The 13,856-nt window shown below is 46.4% G+C and overlaps 1 protein-coding gene across 1 annotated transcript in view; it reads left to right on the forward strand.

Annotated features, from left to right (window-relative positions):
* MSRB3 (methionine sulfoxide reductase B3) overlaps positions 1–13,856 on the forward strand; it is a 103,635-nt gene that overhangs the window by 28,393 nt on the left and 61,386 nt on the right. The window lies entirely within an intron of this gene.

Below are 13,856 nucleotides of genomic sequence, written 5' to 3' on the forward strand. Positions count from 1 at the left end.
TGCCGGCCCTTGTGCCTGCTTTATTAGGAGTTGAATGCCTTAAAATTTCTCTGGAAATGTAGGATGCACTCAGCACCTGCCAGCATTTACTTCCCAGAAATTCAATCTTTTACCAAAAAAAACCAACACCCCAAACAACCCCCAAAGCTCCCCAGACTTCCCTAATGGGCAAACTACTTCAGCTGCTTGAATGCATCCTAAGGAGGAGCTGGGACAAGGCATGATTATGCAGAAGCCATGTACATGTGTTTTCTGTAGCAGACCACCAAGCTCTAAAGTAAAGAGGTAGCTTATTTTGCTTTGCTGTGCCTTCTAATGACTATGGGCTTTCAGTTCTCTCTAAAAATGATAATATTTAAACCCAATTCCTTTATTTCTTTAACACTTTGAATGTTGCACTGCTTCCATCACATATTTTTTTGTTGTTGTTTTTGCATGAGATAGTTTGGCTTTTCCTCTCTTGTAGATGAAAGGAAGCTCTGGTGCTTGTAAAATTAAGTAATGATGAAGAAATTACAGGGGGTAGAGTTAGATTTTTTTTGTTTGTTTATTTTTTTTCCCCCTGTATGCAATAATAAAGACCTAGAGAATATGAAATTGTTGTGAAGTGTTTAATTGCTAAAGTTCCTGGTAGGAAACCACACTTTCCTAGGATTAGATTACAATACATCTGTATGAAGATGGTGCTGGGCATATGGTGTTAAGTCTTTCTAGTCTTTTTAAACCTTACCTCTTGCATGGTTTCTCACCACTTGTTTTATTTATGACACATTTGTCAGTTCCAAGTTCCAGCCTCTCATGAAACTGAAACTGATTAGTTAGTGAAGAGAAAATTACCAGGTGGGTCTCAAAACCTGGATTTTTAGTTGAAATCTGTTAACATAAAGGATTGCTTTTAGGAGCAAGCAGTTGCATACATGAGTTGTTCCTGAGCATTTGTCCCTCTGAGCTCTCCCAACTGCTCATCTCAGAGAAATTATCTCTGGGTGTAGCATTTGCCAGCTCTGGCTTTAACAACAACAACAACAAAAAAGCCTGGAAAAGACTTCAGCCTCGTGTGTTCAAAGTCCAGTAGTTGCCATCAACCTTTGTGTGACTTAAGTATGTCTAAACATTTCATGTTGTGTGTATTTCTGTGTTCAGAGATGTGATTTCCATGATGTTTGTTTGAACTTTCCCCTAGGTTTCTGTAATGTGTATCACTGAAGATGTGCTGTTACAGATGTCTGTTCATATGGTCTGAAAGAAAATAAAAGTCAAGACTGGAACAGGCTGCCCAGGGGGGTTGTGGAGTCTCCCTCTCTGGAGAGATTCAAAACTTGCCTGGATGTGTTCCTGTGTGATCTGGTGTAGGTGATCCTGCTCTGGCAGGGGGGGTTGGGCTGGGTGATCTTTCAAGGTCCCTTCCAGCCCCTAAAATTCTGTGATTCTGTTAATGTTGTATACCAGACCCCACCAGTATGGCTATGGCTAAATGCCTGCCCATGTTTTCATTAGAAATCCCTATTTTTCTGGGGTTTATAGCCTGGACATAAAAAAAATTTGCTCTGGGTTTAAATACATCATACAAGGTCTCAGCTTCTTGTCCTTGTGCCTCAGAACTGGCTGTGGGGGGCAAACGTTAAAACTCATTTCTGTGAAGCTTAGTTTTAAAACAAACAAACAAACCAACCCACCAAAAGCCCCCAGCCACCCAAAAAACCCAAACAAAAACCAAACATCAATGTGGAAGCAAAGTAAGTTTCTAAACTTGAAATACAGTCTTACAAATCTATGTAGGACAGAATGGGGCAGGACAGAATGGGACAGGACAGAATGGGACAGAACAGAATGGGGTAGAACAGAATGGGGTGGAATAGAATGGGATGGGGTGGAATAGAATGGAATTGGATGGGATGGAATGGAATTAACCAGTTTGGAAAAGACCTTCAAGATCATCAAGTCCAACCTATCACCCAACACCATCTAATCAACTAAACCATGGCACCAAGTGCCTCATCCAGTCTCTTCCTAAACACCTCCAGTGATGGTGACTCCACCACCTCCCTGGGCAGCACATTCCAATGGCCAATCTCTCTTTCTGGGAAGAACTTCTTTCTAACATCCAGCCTAAACCTCCTCTGGTGCAGCTTGAGACTGTGTCCTCTTGCACCTCCCAGCAGTTAAAAGTGTCTTGAAAATCAGCACTCTGTGAGCAATGTGAAGCTGTTCCTGTTGTCATCATTCTAGGGATGCCTGTGTGTATGTCTGCCTCCTAATCATATGACAGTAGGAGGCTGTATTGTCATTCTAGAGCATGACATTCCCATTTCTGTGGAGTGGCTTGCAGATGGGTTTTCAGAATTCCCTTCTATCTAACTGTCTAGATGGGAGCATATTCAATGTGAATCTGTATCTACAGATGTTTCCCTTTTTCTTTTACAGTAGTGCTGAGTCTGGAATGTCTTCTTCAATACAGTTCAGAAGGAGATGTGGTTGTAGATATCTCACCGGGAGTAATACTTTCCTTGTGCCTGATGCTTGCAAAACTTGGGATCATAAAGACCAGAAACCCTTTGTTAATGTGCCCTTTTGGTTAGTAGCTAAGGGCAACAAGGCTGGTGAGAGGCCTCGAGCATAAGCCTTATGAGGAGAGGCTGAGGGAGCTGGGGTTGTTTAGCCTGGAGAAGAGGAGGCTCAGAGGAGACCTTATTGCTGTCTACAACTACCTGAAGGGAGGTTGTAGCCAGGTGGGGGTTGGTCTCTTCTCCCAGGCAACCAGCACCAGAACAAGAGGACATAGTCTCAAGCTGTGCCAGGGAAAGTTTATGCTGGAGGTGAGGAGAAAGTTCTTCACAGATAGAGTTGTTAGCTGTTGGATTGTGCTGCCCAGGGAGGTGGTGGAGTCCCCATCCCTGGAGGTGTTCAAGAGGGGATTGGATGTGGCACTTGGTGCCATGGTCCAATAGTCATGAGGTCTTGGGTGACAGGTTGGACTTGATGATATTTGAGGTCTCTTCTAACCTTATTGGTTCTATGATTCTACCCTTGAGTTTGTACCCTGTTCCCCCCCCGCCTTCTTAACTCCTTGTTCTGTTGGAGTTTGCACTGTCCCTCATCTTCTGAATAGACAGAGGTGCTCATCCCTGCTTGGTCTGAGAAGAGAGGTTCCTCAGTGACTCAGGCATGGAGTAAGTACAGGGCTGGTGAGATGTTTCTTGTGCTCCCAGACCACGCGTAGAGCCAATTCCTTAATGTGTTCCCCGACAGATACCTTAAGGTCATTTACATCCCCTTCCTGCTCCCATAAAGGACCCACCACAAGCCATTTCTACCCTTCTTGCAGGAATGTTTTAATTCTGGGAGCTCATAAATTTCCTGTGTTCCACTCCTGTGCCCTCTGCAGCCCAGGCTTTCTGTGCTTTCTGCTTAGCTGGGTGTGGAAAAGATGAAGTTTCAGCACTAGCGGAGTTTCCGTGTTTGAAAGTTTCCCATGAAAAGCTACTTCTTTAGTTATTGGACTGTTTATAACAGGAGGTCTGTGAAGGCCTTTAAAGTCTGCCTTCACTTCCCCCCCTCCCCCCTCCTCAATTAAAAGCAGTCCCTGGCTTTGCCCTTTCTCAGAGGAATATATGATGGAGGTTGCAGGAAAGAATGTGATGGAGACATGATGGCACAGAAAAAGGAAGGGGTTTTTTCTTCGTTGCTAAGCTGGGGGAGGGCAAGGAAGGAAAGGTGCAAGATGGGAGTGTGAACCCTCAAGTCAATAAGAGTATGTTGGGAAGTGATGGAGGAGATGATCCAGGAGCTCGTTTGAGCTTGGAGTCTTAAGTGTGGCCTGGGAGTTGGGCACCAGAGACACAAACACTACCCTAACTTAGCTGTTAGATTAACCACAGGCTGCTACAGCACAGGTAGTGATTTAGGGGGAAACAACTAGAGAGGAATTGTGTCCCAGAGATGCTTAAGAAGTAGGAAATGTTTGTTCTTAGTTCCAGTCTGAACACGTGTCTCTGATCTTGTGGTTTTCTGCAAAAGAAGCTGTGCTGGCAAAGGGTCCATGGCTGGGGTGCAAAGGTGCCCCCTGCTCCAGCTGGAGGAGATGTTCTTGTGAGACCATAGCTGCTGGCAGCCCAGGTCCAGTGCTGGCAGCTTTGTGCACTGCAGGTAAGCACTGAGTCCTCTGGTCTAGGTGAAGGAGTGGGGAAGGGCTTAACTGAGTCTGCTTAAAAGCCCTTTCTAGGGCTTCACCCCATCTTCCTGACCTATAAAGCATGGCTGAATTTTACACAGGGAACACAGGGAAGTCCAGCAAGCCCACTAGGCAAAGAAGTTGACAATTACTAACCTTTTGGGTTGTTTCTCTACCTTCAGTACTGAAGCAGATTGAGAGGGAAGGGGGCTACAGTGTTTTCCATGGTGGCCATAGCAGAGCAGCATCTGGAGCACACAGCATGTTCCAGCCATTCCTGCCTTCATGCTGCATGTGTCCCTCAGTGCTTGGAGATGTGGGATGAAAGGCCATGGAGCAGGCTGTGCCTGCTTGTGTCTTTGCTAAAAGGGTTCCTGTGCAGCGGGAGACAGACCAAGATTGGCAGGGGCTTAGGTCTGGGCTGTTGGTGGGAATTCCACAAGAGGAAAGACCTCCCTCTCACTGCTCCTTACCTTCACCCCCATCCCACATATAGGCTGTGGCACCTTGGTTCTTGAGGTGCTCATCTCGCAGGCCACACATCACTCTTGTGGAGGAAGCAGCAGGAGGAGTTAGCAGCAGCCTGGATGCCACAATAAGCTACACACTGCTGGCAGATGCTGACATTTTGATTGCTTCTGCTGCAGGGTTAAGCCATTATTAATAAAGCCACATGGATAAACTTCTCTTGATGGCTCACTGAAATGTTTTAAATGCAAGAGGTAGCACAAGGCACTTTTGGTAAATACAGCTTAATTCTGCTGTTCATAAAATGCCTTTCCATAAGTTTTGCCCCTTTCTTATTGGTTTTGACAGAAATCTGTTGACCAGATACAGAGAGCTCAGTGTCTCTGCCTTTCTTGTTTTTCACTCAGACAGATGCAGTGCCTGTGAAAGGTGCTAGGATCATATCAGCAAAACAAAAGTCTCTTTATCTGTTAGGGGAGAGAGGAAGAGGAATCCATCATTATATGTAAATGTGGCCTCCCCCCTCCTCTACACTGCTGTACCAATAGATCTTGATCTTGTCTTGCCTGCTTTGCATCCAAGAGTAAGGCAAATAGGTCAGCTGCCTCATGCACTCAGTCTTTGGCCATCTCAGCAGAAATGGTAACAGAAGTGGCAGTTAATAACATAATGAGCTTTTGCTCTACTTAATTGAAAGTTCTTCTATTCACTAACCTCTACTGAGCAGCCACATCACTGTGGTGAGGGGAGCAGCTCAAAAAGCAAAGCCCCAGGGGGGGATGCTGGCCAGCACAGGGTGGTGGTGGGTCCTCAGGGGTTCGAATTTGGAAAGGCTGTGAAAGCAAGGTGGTGAGTGGTGGTGGTATTCATTTCATTGCCATGAGATAAAGTAAATTAGATGTGCAGGGAGAGGACAAACAGAACTGCATTCCTTTCCCCCTTCCCCACCACGCACAGCGCTTCGCTCTGTTGTTCGTTGGGTTTTACATTCACAGGGAGGTGAGGCAGCTGCAGAGTTCTTTTCCAGGATGTGTCTTATTTATGGCTTATGTGGCTAGCTTGACCATGCAACCTGCCACAGACACTTGCAGACCTGCAGAAACGACAAGGCAGTTTCTGTTCCTGTGGGTGTTCATAGAATCACAGAATTGTCAGGGTTGGAAGGGACCACAAAGATCATCTAACTCCAGCCCCCTGCTTCTCTGCTTGGGGGAAAAAGCCTGTTCTCTGCAGCCTTTCATGGAATCACAGAATTGTCAGGGTTGGAAGGGACCACAAGGATCATCTAACTCCAGCCCCCTGCTTCTCTGCTTGGGGGAAAAAGCCTGTTCTCTGCAGCCTTTAATAGAATCACAGAATTGTCAGGGTTGGAATGGACCACAATCATCTAACTCCAGCCCCTTGCTTCTCTGCTTGTGGAAAAAAAGCCTGTTCTCTGCAACCTTTCATGGAATCACAGAATTGTCAGGGTTGGAAGGGACCACAATCATCTAACTCCAACCCCCTGCTTCTCTGCTTGGGGAAAAAAGCCTGTTCTCTGCAACCTTTCATGGAATCACAGAATTGTCAGGGTCGGAAGGGACCACAAGGATCATCTAGTTCCAACCCCCCTGCCATGGGCAGGGACACCTCACAATAAATCAAGTTGCTCAGAGCCCAATCCAGCCTGGCCTTAAAAACTTCCAGGGATGAGGCTTCTACCACCTCTGCCTGAACTGTGACAAGTGGGGACCCAGTACCACTGTCTTTGGAAAGAGAAGGAATGCACAGAGGAGATTTGTTAGTTGGGAATTTGAGGACTGTTCTTTTTTTGTTTTCTAGTGCTTGAGAAATGTGCTGTCTCACGTGGGAGACCTCTGATGGTGACTGCATGCATATGTATATACATTTGTATAAAATACAGCATCATAGAATTGTTAGGGTTGGAAGGGACCGCAAGGATCATCCAGTTCCAACCCTCCTGCCATGGGCAGGGACACCTCACACTACAGCAGGTTGCTCACAGCCACATCCAGCCTGGCCTTCAAAACCTCCAGGGATGAGGCTTCCACCACCTCCCTGGGCAACCTGAGCCAGTGTCTCACCACCCTCATGGGGAAGAGCTTGCTCGAGCATGTCCAGAGAAGGGCAACAAAGTTGGTGAGGGGCTTGGAACCCAAGCCCTATGAGGAGAGACTGAGGGAGCTGGGGTTGCTTAGCCTGGAGAAGAGAAGGCTCAGTGGAGAACTTATTGCTCTCTACAACTGCCTGATGTGAGGTTGTAGCCAGGTGGGGGTTGGTCTCTTCTCCCAGGAACCCAGCACCAGAACAAGAGGACACAGTCTCAAGCTGCACCAGGGGAAGTTTAGGCTGGATGTTAGGAGGAAGTTCTTCCCAGAAAGAGAGATTGGCCATTGGAATGTGCTGCCCAGGGAGATGGTGGAGTCACCATCATTGGAGGTGTTTTAAGAGGAGACTGGATGAGGCCCTTTGTGGCATGGATTAATTGCTTAGATAGTGTTGGGTGATAGGTTGGACTTGATGATCTCAAAGGTGTTTTCCAACCTGGTTAATTCTATTCTATTTTATTCTAAAATGTGCTGGGAGCCCCCTAGAAAACCACCCTGCTTGGGTATATTCAAAGAAGTAGTACTGAAAACTAGAAGCCTGATTTATTTTATGACTGTGCTCTGCTGGAGCATTTGATCTTGCTGTATTTAATACAGGAAGTCTTAATGGTATGTGCTCAGTGCATGACTGCAATGTCCATTAGTACCAGTGGAACAGAAGCATACATAGAAGGTGGCAAATGTATGCTGTGCCCTCCACCTAGCTGAAATGTTCATTTCAGTGATAGGGAGGAGCAGAACAGAAGAGAAAATCGCTAGGAAAAGCATTCAAAAGACTTGGAAGAAGGAAATCTGTCGGGCAAAATGCCACTTAGATGGAAGGAAGTAGCACACCCTTGTGTTATGAACCACAGACCTGAAAAGGTCAGTTGAAACTGGGATGTATATGTGAGGTGAGATGCTTAATATCTTCCTTATCAGGTCAGCACCCAGAAAATGTTTTCTGCTCGTTTCCTCTGTACACAGGAGGACTCCAGAGCTGAGCTCTGAAATGCCCCTGGGCTGCAGGGGAATAGGAAATGGCTGTGTGCATGGTGTGGCTTTCCAGATAAAGCCTTTCCTAAGCACAGGAGTGCTGTGAAGCCTGCAAAAGAGCTTTTTTCTTTTCTTCTGTATTTATATATTAAGATGTGTGATCCTGGCTTTCTCTTCACAGAACCTTCCACCTTGCTCCAAGATCACACAATCAATACGGTTGGAAAAGACCTCAGAGATCATCAAGTCCAACCTGTCACCCAACACCTCATGACTAACTAAACCATGACTTCAAGTAGGAAGATACTAGATGGGACTCTTGGTGCCATGGTTTAGTTGATGAGATGGTGTTGGGTGATAGCTTGGACTCGATGATCTCTAAGGTCTTTTCCAACCTGGTTCATTCTATTCTATTCTATTCTACTCTATTCTATTCTATTCTATTCTATTCTATCCTATCCTATCCTATCCTATCCTATCCTATCCTATCCTATCCTATCCTATCCTATTGTAACAAGTGCCACATCCAGTCCTTTTTTGAACACCTCCAGGGATGATGACCTTGACACTGCTGTAACTGTTGGCAAAAGGCTGAAGGCAGGTGGCCTCAAGTGGACACGGTGGTGCCTGTTTGTGGAGCAGTTGCCTGTGCACTGTTCTTCTGAAGAGTCATGAGCCCAGCCAAGGCACCCAGCTGCACTGACTAGAGATTTAATCTGCTGAGAATGTAAAGGGAATTTTGCCTGCCCTTGTAGGCCAGCATTCACCTGCCCTAACAGTGGCATCTAACTGGAGTTAGGAATGTAGCTGTCACAGACCCTGCTACAAAAGTCATTGCTGAGAGCATCACCTCCAAAGAACAAGTGAGATCTAACCCAGAGTCCTCATACAGATCCAATGAATCCAGCCTCTGTTATTCTCACAGTGTATAATTTAATCTCACCTTTAATGTAATCACACTGATGGCATTTTATTTGTAAAACTGATGGCTCTCTTCTGCCTTCAGCTGTATAATTTACAAAGGCCTTGTCTTTATGACTGCATTCCTGAAGAAGTTTGTTGCCTGTGTGAGAGCCTTTTCCCCAGACCATGTGTGCTCAGCACTGGTTAGGCCACATCTTGAGTACTGTGTCCAGTTCTGGGCCCCTCAGTTTAGGAAGGACATCGAGACACTTGAACGTGTCCAGAGAAGGGCAACAAGGCTGGGGAGAGGCTTTGAGCACAGCCCTGTGAGGAGAGACTGAGGGAGCTGGGGTTGTTTAGCCTGGAGAAGAGGAGACTCTCAGGGGAGACCTTCTTGCTGTCTACAACTACCTGAAGGGAGGTTGTAGCCAGGTGGGGGTTGGTCTCTTCTCCCAGGCAACCAGCACCAGAACAAGAGGACACAGTCTCAAGCTGTGCCAGGGGAAGTTTAGGCTGGAGGTGAGGAGAAAGTTCTTCCCAGCAAGAGAGATTGGCCATGGGAATGTGCTGCCCAGGGAGGTGGTGGAGTCACCATCCCTGGAGGTGTTTAGAAGAGACTTGATGGTGTGCTTGGTGCCATGGTTTAGTTGCTTAGATGGTGTTGGATGATAGGTTGGACTTGATGATCTCAAAGGTCTCTTCCAACCTGGTCCTATTCTATTCTATTCTATTCTATTCTATTCTATTCTATTCTATTCTATTCTATTCTATTCTATTCTATTCTATTCTATTCTAGTTTTGCTAATGAAATTTTTCACCGTTAAATTACAAACCTGCATAGTGCTTTGTTGGGGTGGGTTGCAGTTCACTCCAGTGCAGCTTGGCAGAATCCCCAGTGCAGTTTGGCATATATTGGAAACCTTGCCACACAGCCACTCATTAAGAGCAATGGGAAAAGAATGTTTTATAACATGTTTCCTACTTCTGATCTATGCCATGGATCAAGTGGTGTACAGAAATTTCCTTGTGCATATAGTGAGCCCATTGGCTGGGGAACACCACATTTCTAAAACTGAGGAACTGAATAGGTGCCAGCAGTGTGCCCAGGTGGCCAAGAAAGCCAATGGCATCCTGGCTGGGATTAGAAATGCTGTGTCCAGCAGGAGCAGGGAGGGGATTGTCTGCCTGCACTCAGCTCTGGTGAGGCCAAGCATTGAGTACTGTGTCCAGTTTTGGGCACCTCAATCCAGGAGAGATGTGGAGGTGCTGGAGCCAGGGCAGAGGAGGGCAAGGAAGCTGGGAAGGGCCTGGAGAAGAAATCTGATGAAGAGCAACTGCAGGAGCTGGGGATGGTTAGTTTGGAAAAGAGGAAGCTGAGGGGAGACCTCCTGGCTCTCTACAGCTACCTGAAAGGAGGTCGTGGACTGGTTGGTGCAGGTCTCTTCTCCCAGGTAATTAGTGATAGAAGAAGAGGGAATGGCCTCAAGCTGCCACTGTGGAGGTTCAGACTGGACATTAGGAAAGCTTTTTTCAGGGCAAGAGTGGTCAGGGATTGGAATGTGCTGGGCAGGGAGGTGGTGGAGTCCCCAAGCCTGGATGTGTTTGCAGGTGGTTTGGCTGTGGTGCTTGGGGCTATGGTTTAGGGGTGAGCCTTGCAGAGTAGGGTTCTGGGTTGGCCTCGGTGACCCTGAGGTCTGTGATATCTGTGATATCCCATGAAAAATTACTCAAGGAGAGTAAAGAAGGGAATGCTGAGCCTTCTTTAATACATTCAAGATATGCTCTGTGTTTTTCCACAGTGAAGTTCCGTTTAGTGTGTTGATTTTTGGGTAGCTTTTTCATCCCCCAGCATCTGAAGAGCAAATAGGATATTATTTCCTTGTTTTTCAAACGAAGGGGTGGTTGCTTTGTAAGATCCTTTAGGACTGCTTTTGGATGCTGAAATTCCAGATGAAATCCCACCTCTCAGGCAGTTTTCTCTCCGAGCTGTGGAGTGCAACATAACAATAGCTACTTATATAATGCATGTGCTGCCTTTCCCCTGCTAGCTGTACTTTAAAAGGCTTTATTAGTCCTGGAGCCCTGCACGCTCAGAGAATAAAAAACCTTCAGCCTTTTGACATCTTTAAATAAGCAACCAAATGTTAGGAGGAACAAACCTCACTTACAGTTAGGAAACAATATTTACATTTGAAGGTTGAAAAGCCAGGATGTAGGAAAATTTTGCTAATTTGGAAGGTGACCTTTAAGTGCACCAAACCCAAATAATTTGTAAGCCGCGGCACAGGGCACATTCCTGCAAAAATGCGTGTGAATGCTGCTTTAGCGGTGCTCCAAAGACAAACAAAAGAGACCCGGAATGAAATCTTTATCCCTCTCCCAAATAAGATTGCGGCTAACAAAGGCGTAGAGCAGCGGCTCTTTCAGGGCTGGCCATTAAAAGGAAAGGCTCTGCAGCCGCAGCTAATGAGATGGCTCAGAGTGGAAAACAATCTGTTTGGAGGAATGTTTAGATCAAAAGTAATTCCTAATCTGCGGAATAAAGTCGCTTCTCAATACCTTTCCTTGCCCTGGTGGAGCTTTTTTATGTTTGCACTATTTACTTCAATCAGATGTTTTCAATTTTCCTTTAGATGGGTTTTTTTTTTCCCCCCCTTCCCTTTCCCCTTCCTGAAAATACTTCCTAGGGTTAGTCAGCAGTGACCAACAGCATTATATTTTGTTCCCCCCACCCTCTGCTCTCTCCTCTATTCACCCACCCCCCACACATTAGAAAAATGAGAAAAGAGGGGGTGGGGAAGGGAGAGAGGGGAGGGGGGGGGGGGGAGAGGAGGAAGAAAGAAACATCTTTTCTTAAATGATTTGCAAGCATCTGTGCTTTAAGCTACTTTTTATGAACACTCCTTAGTAATGACTCAAGGTAAAAAAGCAGAAAAAAGCATCCAATGTTAGGAAATTGCAATCCAATACCATGTAATTTAAACCTGCCATTGCCTCTCCTGTACTAAATGACATACAGATGGGTAGCTCTGCTCCCTCTGCTTGGGGAGCACAATTGGCCTTTTTGTCAAGTGTTATACTACATTCCCAGCAAGAAAAAAACACCCAACCCAACCCCAAACCCCCACACAATATTTTTTGGGTTCAGGCTGGTGTGGCTAGAGAGCAGTCAGGAGTGGCTAGAGAGCAGTCAGGCTGAGAGGGACCTGGGGGTGCTGGTTGATGGTAGACTGAACATGAGCCTGCAGTGTGCCCAGGCAGCCAAGAGGGCCAATGGCTTCCTGGCCTGCATCAGGAACAGTGTGGCCAGCAGGAGCAGGGAGGTCATTCTGCCCCTGTACACTGCACTGGTTAGGCTGCACCTCGAGTCCTGTGTCCAGTTCTGGGCCCCTCAGTTTAGGAAGGAGGTTGACTTGCTGGAACGAGTCCAGAGAAGGGCAACAAAGTTGGTGAGGGGTTTGGAACATAAGCCCTACGAGGAGAGGCTGAGGGAGCTGGGGTTGCTTAGCCTGGAGAAGAGGAGACTCAGGGGTGACCTTATTGCTCTCTACAACTACCTGAAGGGAGGCTGTAGACAGACGGATGTTGGTCTCTTCTCCCAGGCAAGCAGTACCAGAACAAGAGGACACAGTCTCAGGCTGCGCCAGGGGAGGTTCAGGCTAGATGTTAGGAAAAAGTTCTATACAGAAAGAGTGATTGCACATTGGAATGGGCTGCCTGGGGAGGTGGTGGAGTCACCATCATTGGAGGTGTTCAGGAGAAGACTTGACGGGGTGCTTGGTGCTGTGGGTTAGTTGCTTGGGCGGTGTTGGATTGGTTGATGGGTTGGACACGATGATCTTGAAGGTCTCTTCCAACCTGGTTTATTCTATGTATTCTATGTATTCTATGTATTTCTCATTGGACCATGTTTTAATTACTTGTCACAATTAAGAGTGCTTTGTGGTGGTGGGGGGAGCTTTTTCCCTCCCCGCCACATGTTGTCAGATCATTTTTGGGTTGGGGTGTTTCTTTTTTTTTTGCAAGTAATTAGCAGAGTTACTTGAGTATTTGGTGACTCCTATTAATTCTTTGGGAGTTTTCATCCTTTTGATGGGTTGGACTACCTGATCTGGTGTGAGGTGTCCCTGGCCATGGCAGGGAGGTTGGAACTGGCTGATCCTTGAGGTCCCTTCCAACCCTAACAATTCTATGATGATCAGAGGGCTGGAGCAGCTCTCCTATGAGGACAGGCTGAAAGAGTTGGGGCTGTTCAGTCTGGAGAAAAGAAGCCTCTGAGGTGACCTTATTGTGGCCTTCCAGTATCTGAAGGGGGCCTACAAGAAGGCTGGGGAGGGACTTTTTAGGGTGTCAGGGAGTGATAGGACTAGGGGGAATGGAATGAAGCTGGAGGTGGGGAGATTCAGGCTGGAGGTGAGGAGGAAGTTCTTCCCCATGAGAGTGGCGAAGCCCTGGAATGGGTTGTCCAGGGAGGTGGTTGGGGCACCGTCCCTGGGGGTGTTTAAGCCCAGGCTGGATGAGGCTCTGGCCAGGCTGATCTAGTGTGGGGTGTCCCTGCCCATGGCAGGGGGGTTGGAACTAGATGATCCTTGTGGTCCCTTCCAACCCCCCTGCCCATTGCAGGGAGGTTGGAACTAGATGATCCTTGTGGTCCTTTCCAACCCTAACAATTCTATGACTCTATGACTCAATGATCTCAAAGGTCTTTTCCAACCTGGTTAATTCTGTATTCTGTAAAAAGAAAGCTTATTGTTATTTCTCCTTTCCTGATATGATGTGAATTTGTGTGCTCTACAAATGTGTTTTGGGTTTTTTTGTTGTTGTTTTTGTTTGTTTGTTTGGTTTGTTGTTGTGGGGTTTGGTTGGTTGGTTTGGTTTTGAGGGGTTTGGTTGGTTTGGTTTTGAGGGGTTTGGTTTGTTTTTGTGGGGTTTGTTTCTTTTTTTTGTTTTGTTTTTTTTTTTTTGTTTGTTTGTTTGTTTGTTTGTTTTAAATAATCCCTTATGTACCCTTGGATTTTCTGTGTGAAAAGCAAAGATGAGACTTTTTATTTTCAAAGGAGGGTGATTTAAACAGAAACTCTCACTGTGGCCTTCCAGTATCTGAAAGGGGCTACAAGAAAGCTGGGGAGGGACTTTTGAGGGTGTCAGGGAGTGATAGGACTGGGGGGAATGGAACAAAACTAGAAATGGGTAGATTCAGATTGGATGTTAGGAAGAAGTTCTTCCCCAAG

The sequence above is a fragment of the Dryobates pubescens genome, chromosome Z (assembly GCF_014839835.1).
Source record: "Dryobates pubescens isolate bDryPub1 chromosome Z, bDryPub1.pri, whole genome shotgun sequence".
In the NCBI taxonomy this organism is placed as follows: Eukaryota; Metazoa; Chordata; class Aves; order Piciformes; family Picidae; genus Dryobates; species Dryobates pubescens.